A 12843-nucleotide genomic window follows, 5' to 3' on the forward strand; every position below is an offset into this window, starting at 1 on the left:
ACAAGGTTATACAACAGCTGAGCAGTAGAACCATAACTCTGGATTTAAGTGTTTCAGTTCTGCATCTGATGCCTTAGTCATTTATTGGCTTTAATTCCATGTGTTTGGAAGGAATTTTTCCCATGGGAGGTTTCAAAAAGACTGCATCTAGTTATTCTTTGAAGATTCTGGATTTAGATGGTGCTGATGTAATTTAGAAAACATTTTAACTCAGTCCAGGCTATACTATTACAAGTAAAAATTGTTTCAGCAAACAAGACATGCTCAGAACATGGTGACCTAACAACCTGTAATAAGGTCCTCAAAATACATACGAAATAGAGGGAAATGGAGATGCCATTGTCCCTAGCAGTGACACCCACCGTTCTCCTGTAACACTGTGTCACATACTTGTTTTAAATACATTAGTAAAGATTGTATTATACATTCTACAGTAACAATAGGTGAGAAAAAAATCAACGAAGTTATGTGTAGCAGTAATAAAGAAAACCTTTAAAGAATGATTTGATAGTGCCGCTAGGAACTAATGGTGCTGACTAGGAACTAATTACAGCTGCCCCTCTGGTCTTGGGTTTGCTCGCAGGGAGGTTCTGATTACCCGGCGTGCGCTGCCGTCGCTGTCTGTGGCCGGCACTGCTGTTGCTTGTGCAGAAAACAAAGATACCACACAAGCTGCTGCTGACTGACTTGGGGGGGCGGGGGTGTGTGAGTTGGAGACAAGAGACAGAAAATGTTGCCGTACTCTTCAAAGTGCTGCGCTTGGGGTATGTGTCCATTCACTAATTGAACAGGAGTTCGGTCACAGCAGGATTTTGTGATTACACAGCTTAATTGTTCCTGCCTATTATAAATGGCTCTTTGTTTTTGCCATTTGTCTTTCGTATTCATCCACGCTTTCTATTACGTTTCTGCTTGCTTGTCCCCCACCAATTCCTCCAGACTATTATTTGCCATTTCAATACACTCTGCCATGCACGCCTAGGTTTTATTTCCTCATGCCTCTGCTCTTTCAGTTGTTTCTGTCTCGGTAGCTCTCAGCCTGCTCCCCTACTTCTAATTCAGCTCCCACTCACTGAAAACCTCTCATGCTGATTTTACTTAATACAGTATAATTAAGGGTAGGGTTTTTCAGAGAGTTTTTCAGGGGTACATGCATAAGAGGATGGACTTTTCACAGTGCAGGCTATTTATTATTGTCTCAAACAGCGACAATTATGCTTGTTAGAAACAATGTTAAAATAAAGGTGACTACAAACACTCCAGGGTAGACACCTTTGCAAAGAGTAGACAATGGGGGCCTTTGTGAGACCCCAGCAATGAAAGTGTCTTAAAATGTTTCTCTCCCTACTGCTTGGTTGAAGGGTGGGTTGCCCCACACAATTATTATTCTCTCTGGTTAAAAGTGAATAGGTGGTGGAGGACTGAGTAACAAACAAGATACGGTTCCTGAATTGTCTAGTCTTCAAAAACAGCATATTGTTAAACAACAAGCTGAGAGTGGTCAGATGCACTGCCACAGTCAGAAACAAGTACTTCCTTAACCCGGTTATTTGTGTCAGGGACAACAATGCTGTGTTCATGTAGCACTTACTATGTTTTTGATTTAGGCTTCCCTAGACAGTAATATTTAATGGAACTTGAGGAATTGCAAATGGCTTCACAAACCACTTCTTACTCTGATGAAACAAAGAATAATATAAAGGGTAAAAATGCCTTCACATCCTGCTCTCATCAGAGTATTATGGGAAACATGTAAGCGAAGAAAACAAATCAGCGCCTCGTTCACACTTCATCAACTGCCTAACAACTTGCAACCAGTTAATTACACACCTTTAAAATGCATGTACAGGAGAAATGGTTCAGAAAAAAGCTTTTATAATCAGAAAGGACAGCATAGAAATACTTACTCCATACAGGTAAATTTAAGCCTTTAAATCTGACACTACTGAAAGAATGTACTGCATGTAATAGTAAGGTAAGTCTTGTCTGCTTTATGCTAAGCATTTAATAATCATTAATCTACAATAATTGCTCTACATTTGTTTTTTGCTACTAACCTTTGTAACCTCTGCTCTTCACTTGAAAGGGGGATAAGGATTTACACATTATATAGAAGAATTGGATGCTAAATTGATTAAATATATTGAAGACTATCAAGCAATAAGTAATATTAGGCTGAGTTACTTTGACATTTCCAAATACTTAGGGCCCATGTAGACCAGTAGCTCAGGCTCAGTAAATACATTATTGCTATGGCTAGCAGCAGAACATGGACTTTATACTGATTTTGCAAATCCTCTGGACTTGTCAGGCTGTGCTGAGCTTGCTTTAGCATTCCTGCAGCTGTTTTACTTTGCTTACCTGTAACAACAATCTTAAAATGATCAGGAGGTACTTGTCTAATATACTGATTTCCACACTGGTGACCAGTGCTAGGCACAAGGACATGAGGAAATGGAACGAAGCTGGATCAGGGGAAGTTCAGATTGGACATAAGGAAAAGGTTCTTCGCTGTAAGGGTGGTCAGTCACTGGAACAGGCTCCCCAGGGAAGTGGTCACAGCCCCAAGCCTGCCAGTGTTCTAGGGGCATCTGAAACACTTAGTCACATGCTTTAGTTTAGGTAGTCCTGTGAGGAGTGGGGAGCTGGACTCAAAGATTTTTATGGGTCCCTTTCAACTTGAGATATTCTATGTTTCTGTGTTTTACTTTTTGGTAATTTTATATAATTGTGTGATACAACCATAATATGTAGTAATAAATGGTAATAAGCAGCTCGTATAATTAAATGTTTCTGCCCTTATCATAATAATGCAATGCAGGGGATTACAGTGCTGGAATGACAGGAGAGGGAGGAGGTGCAAGATGACACTGGAAACTTCAGGGCTGTAAACAAGTCACTGTTGGTCAGCTAAAAATACACTGACCTGGGAAGTTGGGAAAAGCCAGTTGCAGGGGTAACAAAGCAAACAACTCCCATCACACAGAACCAAACCATCTAAAGAGTGGAAACAATCGAAGTGTGAGCAAACCACCAGTGACAGAGAGGTGGATGTTAGGAAGTTGTTATAAGAAGTTTAGCTGTCTATTATAGAGATGGGTTTTTTCCCCTTGTAATAGCACTATTTTCTTTTTTCTGTAATTATTCAATTTGAACTGAAAAATCTTTCATGAGCCTGTCAAGACTTTACCTGTGTTGACAACGGACCCTTGACTTTGCAAATCATGTTTGTTTTCTTCTTTCCTATGCAAAAATATGAGTGCAGTAACTGTTCCTTGAGGAAAGCCAACACAATTAAGTTGACTATCATAATTTACTGACATATTGTTGATATACATAGATATATTTTCTGGCCTTCAGAGATTATGCTATTTTCACTGACAATTTCTTGTGTTTCAATTCTTCTCTTTTTCCCTGATGGAGAGGTCACTACAGAGTTTTATGCTCTGTGGCTTGCCTGACCAACTGGAAGCAAAACCTACTTTATTCTGACCAGATTGTGTTTCAGTGTGTATGAGGCATAACATGAACAGTATGTGATGGTCAAAGGTAGCAGGAGTTAGGTTCCCAGTCATGTAATGAAATGGAGATGTGTAATAATACAATACTGAAGATGCTGCAATCATATTTTTTCCAGTACAATAGCAAGTTTAAGATTTACTGCACTCTTTTGTGCCACACCACTGATTGCTGCCCTTGGGCCACAAGTTCTTCAAGCCACAGCTGGACTATACGAAGTGTTTATCTGCAATATCCATTAAGCAATCAGACTTTTTGATCCTGTGCCCTTTTTTCACTGCACCTTTTCCGTGCTCTGAGGCGCTTGGACCTGGCCAAGTATTTTCCTCCAAAACACTCTCCCTCAGAGCAGTACACTCAACACCACTCAAAAATTCATTCCTTTACTATGTGGAGGAAGATAAAAATGCCATAAATACCCTACAGATAGTTGTATTTGCAAACGTAAGGAACTTGAGTTTAACTCAAAGCAGGTCTTGAATATCTCCTATAGGTTTTCTGTGCTCTTAAAATGCAAAATGAAATTAACCTGGAGGAAACTGAACTAAATGTGTTTTTAGCTTAAAGCTTGCTGCAGTCTGTTGAGAGTCTTTTAAATGGATATTGCATTGCAAAAGTTTTGTGGATTGCCAAGAATGTTTTAATGGTACTCTCAGCTGAAAAGTAATTGAAGAGGTGGGTGAAAAGGGCTCGCTTTATCTTTATTTCAGTCACAGATGCATCAAAGCATAGAAGCAGCAAAATATTTTCAGTACCTCCTTGTTAGAGTTGAAAGTAAAAAACCCTCTCATTTACTTCTGGGTACCAATGCAGTTGTGGTAGGAATACTTATTTTAAAAAAGGAAAAATAAAATGGAGCAAACATTGGTAATGTATCATTTGTCGCTCATAACTTTAGGATCAGCTTTGATAAATTTAACTTTATCCACAACTAAATAAAGAGTAAGAATGGGAATTTCCTGCTAGTTGCTTAGCACACACCTGATTTCAAAATGAAGAGAACTGGTAAGCCATGATTTGATCTTGTGAGGTTTATAGCAGAAGTCTTTAATCTGAAAAGAGTTTCAGCTCAAGGGTTTTAGTGGGAATTATTTCATGCTGCCAGCTTCAAGTGCATGGAAATATCGAGGCACATTCCCATAAGGTGCTTCTCTAATGTTACAATTAAAAAGACAATATTGTGTTTTGCAGCAATATTTGTAAACAATTTGTGAAGGTTTCACAGTAAAATTTTTACATGAAAATGTAGATTGTGGACAGCAGTGGCTAAATACTCTATTAATTTCTACACAGTGCACTGAAAACCTCCCTGGAGAATCCTAAAGAGAGCACACTATTCAAATGTGTTGAAGAATGCATTAAATAAAAGTTAACCAACAACAAAGTTAGTAAGACTTATTTGATTGTAAAGGTAATGCTTATTTTAAAATGTGTCAAGGGAAAACAAAAAGTGAAATAGGGTAACAATCACGGGTTTTCTCTGGGTAGCAAATATATTAGCATCAAGTGATATATATCAAATCATGTACTTTAGAAAACAAAATCACACCAAAGCTAATTCTGTTTTTTTTCGTGAAAATGTTTTAAGTGTGTCCTGGTTTAAAAGACAGGTGTCTGTCAGGGAAGGTGGGAACCTCCCTGGAATGCAAAATATGACCCTCTCCCTCCAAATTATTATAACCTTGAAATTAAGGGGCTTTCAGGCAAAGATATAGGAAAAGGAATAACAGTTCTTTACGTATATAAATATATGTATATAAAAAATATAACAAGACAGACAAACGACAACCACCACAGCAACAACAAAAACCAGACAACCCAATAACAGCCTTTGCTCGCCCGTCAAGCGATTTCCCCTTTGGTGGAGCTACGCCCACAGCCGGCAAGGCACTGTTGGCTCCTGGCGAGGCAGAGGGGCTGCGCTCGTTCCGCTGTGGCCTCAGGGGCACTCCGATGTGGGCTTGGGAAACCTCCTGAGGGGGTGGTGGGAGCTTGGGCGGAGGGGAGGATGGGAGATCGCTCCTTTGCACAGCTCACAGGCAGCGGCTGGTCGTGATGTCAGGCTACCACGCAGAGAAGCGGCCCGGCGGGGGCAGCCCCAGTCTCAGTGGCACCCCAGCACATTGGCTCTGGACCCTCAAACGGCCGGGAAACAGGGAAAAGGCGAGCAGGCTTGCACTGTAGAGACCGCAGCGAATCGCACCCTCGGAGCCTAACACAGAGGAGCAGCCCAAAGGGGCAGTGGTCCGTCGGGAGGCGCTCCCGGTCTCGGGTTTTGGCACCACATGCGCTGGGGCTCTGAGCTCCCGAGTTGCAGGGAAGCAGGGAAACAAACCGGCAGGCCCTGGTCGCAGTGCCGAAGTAAAATGAAAACAAAACGAAACAAAAAAAAACCCCTACAGGGCAATAGGCTCTCAGGTCAGATCCACTCACCATGTTGCGTGGCTGCTGCCTCAATCCCCCACTGGAAGGAAGGAGCAGCCCTGGCCCCAACCCCTGCAGGATCCCGGGCCCTCCTTCATCCATCTCAATATCCCCGGAGCCGTGGTGGTGGGGCGAGCGGGAAGGCGGTTAGGGCAGTGACAATTCCGGGCACAAAATGACTATGGGATAACCCCATCACCATGAGCCACCTTCCCCCTCAAACCCTCCCCCCCCCCCCCCCCCCCCCAAACATTAAAAGCAGTAAGCATTGCTGAAAGATTCGGATTTTACAAGAGGCTGGGCATGTTGTGTTTGGAATAGTGTGTAACAAGAAATTTTATATATTATGTGTCCTTGTACTAAAAATGGTCTTACAGTGTGCCTTCCAATTCAATTTATTAATAAGTACTCTACCACACTGTCTTCTAAGATGGTTGACTCCTATCTCAACAACTGTGGAAATATTTTATTTCTGTAAAAAGACATGGTTGGATTAAAGACAACTATGCATTCATACTTTCGTAGCTCAGCCTCAAAGTCAAGATCATTTAAATTATAAACAATTTAATATTTGAGCTAAAAAATAACATTTTAGTTATAAACTGCAAATAATGGACTGCACAGTCAGGCAGAGATGTCATCTTACATTGGTTTCCAACAGTGGCCTGACTAGTAGAAGTATCTTGCAGCACCCAGTTAGGAACTCCCTGAGCCAGAGGTTGTTCCTAAGTGTGTGATAATCTGTAATAGATTTTCTGTCTATGAGCTTGCCCACTGACTCTTGAAGGTACGTGAACTACATGGAAAAACCTCCTGCTTCAAACTATACTGGCACCTGCACTTGTTATGGCAACTGATAAAAACAACTAAACACTAATGAAAACACAAGCCCTAGTGTCTCCATCTGCACCAGCCAGGAAAACCCAACCACCATCCATGAAGCCAGAGCTAGCAGTACAATGCAGCCAGCTCTGTGTGCAGCAGGTGTGGCTGACATCAGTCCACATCAAAGCTGGTGTGCACTAGGGAAGTCATCAGCTCAACAACCATCCTGCCATTTTGTGTGGGTTAGAAGGCCTGCAAGGTACAGAATTGCTTTGTACTATTACGAACTCTAATATTACATATGAATATCTAAACAGATTTACTGTTGTCCAATTGCCAACAAATGGCCACAAGAGTACACTCCTTATGCATTTGAATCGCCATCCTCACTGAAGGAAAACACAGCGACTGCAACGCAGCATCCTCAAGTTTTTGGAGACTCAAACTGTAACTACACGGGCTGAAAAAGGATCAGGCCAAGCACCTTACTTCGTGCAGGGCCTGTCCTGCTCTGTGCGTGGCACAAGGTGAGCCTGTCAGGCCGCCCGACCGAGCTGGAGGCGCGGTGCGGCCCCGGCAGCCGCGGCCCCTCGGGGCACCCCGGGGCGGCCGCTCCGGGAGCACGGCAGGTCCGCGCGGCGCGCCCGGCGCGTCATGTGACGCGGCCGACTGCGGCCCGCCCCCCACGGAACGGAGCAAAGGGTAAGCGGCGGCAGCGGCCGGGAGCCGGGCGGAGCCACGGGAGCCGGGCGGGCTCGGAGAGCCGGGGCGGGGAAGCGGCCGCGGAGCCCGCTGGTGGAGGAGGGAGCGGGGACGGGCGTGAGCAAAGGGGGCTTGAGGTGCGGTGGCGGGGACAGGCAGGCGCCACGCTGCGGGCCCGGCCGCGAGCTCGCGGCAGCGCTCGGTGCCGCCTCTGCTCCGCCCCTGCCCCGCCCCTGCCCCGCCCCCGGGGATGGTCCCCGCGGGGCTGGCGGAAACGCCGCTCACGTGGGACACCCGCTGCTGCTTCCTTGTCGGGTGTTGGGTTCTTCCCTTCTTCGTCCTTCAGATTACCGAGATACCTATTTCAAGTGGGAAGGGACTGGATTAAACAGAGCCTGCAGAGCCAATAGTGAGAAGCACCGCTGTTCTTTGCATCCTCCGCCTGTCAGAGGCGGTCGTGCCGGGCTGCCCGTGGAAGTGCAGCGGGCGCTTGAGCGGCGGAATGGGCTTGGAGCGACTCCAGCGTTCTGCTCCCGTTCATTGGCATCATGTCTGCAGCTGGCATTTGTGCTGTGCACTGCTCTTGGTCCTGGACTGAATGCAGTTCTTACTTAACGTATTTTTCTGCTTTATTAAACCTCTATCACATCTTGTATTTGTCCTATGAGGACTGCAGTTAATGGCTGTTCTCTCGTATCCTGATGGAGTAGCTTTCCTGTTACCCTACATCCTGGACATCTGAGAGAGAATTTGTTGTTGTTTGTTTGCTTTTTGTTTATACTGATATAACTTGTCCTAAAGTGGCTGCTTTTCCATGTCATGTGCTTGTCCTGCAATCTGTTCTCAGTTACATGCTTCTCCATATAAAGGCCACAATACTTCATGCTGAAGAGATTCAGCCAGTTCCTACACTTGTCGCTCTGGTATTCCTACTTTTGTTAAGGAAAATTAATTTTCTTGGAAATTGGTAAAAAGCTTAGATAGAAAAAGTGCAGCTGAACAATAAGTAGATTCTAACCTTGTAAAATCTTTTAATTAGCCAGTATTCCATTATAGAAGTTTTACATATTTTTTTTTTTTATTACCATCCTTGTTCTGTGGAACTGGAATTCATTGAGCACACCAATGTAACAGAAAAGGCAAAGCTGCTTTACAACTCTCTAAATAATTTTCTTGTAATAGCACATCTTTATTTTCTTTTTCTCCCCTAAAAGCATATGCCACACATACTTGTTCATTGTTCAGCTAGGAAGAAAATTGAAATTGTCAACAAAATATACTAGGAAGACAGAACGTCTTGGGATTTTCAGGTTAAATGAAATAATTTCTCCAGAAAACTTCAGAATTAGACTTGATTTTTCCAATATGCAGCTTTTTAAATGAATACATATGCATTTTGTTAAAGAAATGTAACATTTTAAACTACTGCATTTGAGAGATTTTCCAGTAGTCTTTAATTTAATTTACTTTCAAAGTTACAGATTCTTTTATTAAACTTGTATGTTGTTACCAAAATAAATTTTCTCCTGGAACTGGTAGTAAATAACTATACACATGGTGTAGTAGTGTGTGATATCCAGATCCCTGAAAACAATATTTTAAGCATGCCAACAACAATTTTCAGATTCAAATGGTTTCACAGTTACGGTTGGAATTTTGTGGTGAGATCTTTATAAGTTGACTTGGGTGCCACAGATTTCAGCTGTTTCTGGAAATTTGTATCCTTATGATTGTTAAGTTGTTTTACTTACTCTTGAGACCTGAGCAACTTACATGGCAGTTGCAGTTGTCACAAATCCCAGACTCAAAATCAATATGGTGGGGAATGATAGTCAGAGTGCACTAGGTCTGCTCTTAACAAGTCTCACAGTGACCTCTAATGTTCAAGAATAAAACCTGAGTTGTTAAAAGAAAATAATTATTTTTGAAGGCATAATTAGTTCATACAGTTGCTTTATTACTATGCACCAGACAGTAGATAGTAAGTAGTTGGTTCATCAGGTTTCACTGCTGGTTTTCACAGGAATGTTCTGTCGGGGAGTCAGTCCCAATTTCTCTGCTTTGAACAAGGATGCACAAAGCTGTTTTTACAGTAATTGTGGGAGAACTAGTAATTTTTGTGAAGCATGATGAAAATGGTTAAAATACTTTTCAAATAGTAAAGGCATTTTCTATTCTTTCTTTTGGCATAATTTTCTCATACCATAATAAATATTATTTCAGTTATTATTCTGTCCTCATATACTCAGTGCATACTGGCATGCTTTAAAGATTCATAGCTGAGAATCTTGTTTCTTCTATTAATTTTTTTTTGTATTCATTTGACTTTCCATTAGGCTAAAAGAAACTTCCCTGTTGTGTACTGAACTTAGTTCTTCTTAATCCAAAAGCAAAACCTTTTAGAAGAGTTTGTTTCTGACAATATTAATGTTTGAAACTGAATGCTTCTATTCTTAGGCTACTCATTGAATCTTACCTGAATACATAAGTTTGTGTATTTTGGTGAAAACTGAATGTTCCTTTTTTGTTGTTGTTGTTTTTGCCTAAGTTTGGTTCTGGATAACCACAACTAACATGACAGTTCCATGGTACTTAAAAGAATCCAGAGAGCTGACTAGATAAATGTACAAATTTATTGCAATTCAAAGGTTATGCTATTGTTTACCATAAATATAATTTACAAATTCAGCAAGTTTTGAAGCAACTCCTCATTCATGCAGTCTGCTTGAGAGCAAAACATAGCAGCAGCTGATAGTTGTTTACAAAGGACACTTAAAATTTATTTAGAGAATTAACTTTGGTTGCAGGCATTGAATCCTTAGGCTGAAAGCAACACAGAACTTTCAGTTGTTAGAAGCTGAATGCATTATGTTGCTCACTTAAGTGAGTGCCAAAAATTGATGTAATTTAGTACTTTCCATTATGTACAGTATATATTAATGATTTTTAGTTTCTTTGAAGGTGCAGAAACGCGAATAAAACCAAACATTGTAACTTCTGTGTTAGAAGAACTGTTACTCTGCCAGTTGCCTGTGTGATAGTACTTGGAAGATATTTCATTGCATCTAAAGTTTTAAGTGCTGGGAAAAAATCTGATTTGTAACTTTTTTTTAAAATTGCAATTCCTTTTCTAGATGTTTGTGTGTATAAAATGGAATCCTGAGTAACTTGTCAGAACTGAGGGGTGGCTTATTACTTGCCATCCTGAACTAGTTGTTAATTTGATTGCTGAGAGTAACTTTGGTCTACAGCTGTGTTTTCTTCCAGTTTTGCTTTATAGTTGAAGAGTGAAATGTTTTGTTTGGAAATACAAGATTGTCCATGAAGGTAAAATTTGTGTACTTGAAACACAAAATTAATTTGTAAGAATAAGCAATATGACTTATTTTCCAGTTACAGCCAACATGTGAACTAAGCCTTTGTATATGACATAGATCCCAGTGATGGGAGATAGTAATATTTTATTAAAAGAAGTATCAGTCCTACATTGAACTGATTTTTTGCCCCCAGCAATAATTCTGTGACTGATTATGTAGACGATTGTTGTGGTTTAAGCTTTTCTATTTTGTTTGTGAGCTGAAAGCTCATTATGGTTGATCTGGTTTTGTCTGCTTCTGGGAACTTCTATGTATGTTACAGCACTGAGAAGATTAGAAAAATGGATTTTTATTGTTGTTTTTCTTTATTGTGCTATATTGGAAAAATTCTGTTTATTTCATAGGGATGGGAGCTATTACATGGAAGTTGTAATTGCTTGAATTCAAGCAAAGGCACAAGAAAATGGTACAAAATGGAGTTGAAGCTAGCAAAATCTGCTGCTTTGTATTTGGAACAAGCAAAACATTTGGGTGTCAGGACAAAATGAGTGATTTAGAGGAAAGAAAAAAGAACAGCAGAGCATACCTGTGCAGTTGCTAAAACTGCAGATTAGGTTTGGATTTGCTTCTTCAGTAATGCAGCAGTCATTTCCATGACCTGTGATATTTCCAAACTCACAATAGAGGGGTGTTCTTTAATGTCTGTATGCTAGGGGATACAAGGAGAGTAATATGATGGAGAAATAGGATGAGTAAAACCTGTGCAGAGTATAAATGCATTAACTGAATAGACACGTTACCACTGTGGTGGAATAACACCAGGATAGAGTTGGCTTTATTGAAGGATAAATGAGAGCTCCTTCTGGAACTAGATAGCATTTTTAAATGAAGTCTTAAACGCACTGATCTATATTGATTATTTTAACTGAAAGCTTACATGGGCTAGTCTATTTTGATTCTTCTGTGGCATTCATCACCATCGTGTCCAAGCCTGTACTTGCATAAGTATATGTGAATTAAATCAGCCTACTAAAAAGTCTGCATACTGGTACCCTTACAATAATCACTGTAGTGTAAAAGTTATTGAAATGTACAACCAAAGTGGGAAATAAGAGTCAGGCTGCATGGCAGTATTTAGCTCTGGCCTCATATCATGAAAAATCGTAGAAGAAGCACGTGTTAAAAAGATCACACAAATTCTGATACTGAGTGATGTCCTGTTAATCATGGTTGTTAGGCTAGGTATAACCTCGTCTTCAATTTAGAGCAGTCTTAAAACAAAAGCTTTTGTCCTCAGTTTTAGGTTTCATAGGACACAGTAAAATTTGGCTTATTAATGTGTTGTGGTGTTTTCTGTTATGAAAGTCTTTATTTTCAAACCATATATCCTGAATTCTAGTGTGATGCCATTATTTATAGAAAAATGCATATTGTAATTGACAGAGAAGTTGGTTGTTTCAATGGATTCTTGAATTAAATATAATATAGCTACAAATTCCTGAACAAGATCAAATAGGTCATTTCAAAGTAACGTAGCAGCCTTCGTAGGGTAGTTGTTTTGCATATAGGTTGTAATTCCCTCCTTCCTGTTCCCTCACATGCCTTCTTGTAGAAGCACATCAGGGGCCATTCTATTTCCTTTGCGGATGACTGCTAATGCCTTGTTTTTACAGCTATTTTTCCTATCATACTTCTGTGGGTAATTTTTAAGTACCTAGCTTTGCAAATATATTGTAACCTGGGGCTTTCTGAATTACTTGATGATTTTCTGCAGGCTGTTTGATAAACAGTGTCTTTTAATGTGCAAGCAAGTGTAAGAAAAAATAAACATTTTATACATAGAGAACTATCTAAATAGCATCTCTGCTCCATATGTTGTAGTACCCACGAGAGGCTCATTATAATCCCTGGACCTTTTGTGCACCAAATACTTCAGTCCAGATAATGCTGTGCTCCATCTGCCTTAATCTCTGAGCTGCACAATGTGAAATTCTTAATGCTTTGACCTGCTATATGCTAGCATTTTTGATCTTGGATTTTTCTTGTCTATATTTCC

At 40.7% G+C, this 12843-nt stretch overlaps 1 protein-coding gene across 4 annotated transcripts in view; it reads left to right on the forward strand.

The window, feature by feature from the left end:
- Nucleotides 1–7438: 7438 nt before the first annotated feature.
- IMMP2L (inner mitochondrial membrane peptidase subunit 2) overlaps nucleotides 7439–12843 on the forward strand; it is a 420331-nt gene continuing 414926 nt past the window's right edge. For all 4 annotated transcript variants that reach the window (XM_069003883.1, XM_069003884.1, XM_069003885.1 and 1 more), the window contains exon 1: nucleotides 7439–7470. The gene's annotated coding sequence lies outside the window, so the exon portion shown is untranslated. The remainder of the gene's footprint in view (nucleotides 7471–12843) is intronic.

The sequence above is a fragment of the Aphelocoma coerulescens genome, chromosome 1A (assembly GCF_041296385.1).
Source record: "Aphelocoma coerulescens isolate FSJ_1873_10779 chromosome 1A, UR_Acoe_1.0, whole genome shotgun sequence".
Classification (NCBI taxonomy): Eukaryota; Metazoa; Chordata; class Aves; order Passeriformes; family Corvidae; genus Aphelocoma; species Aphelocoma coerulescens.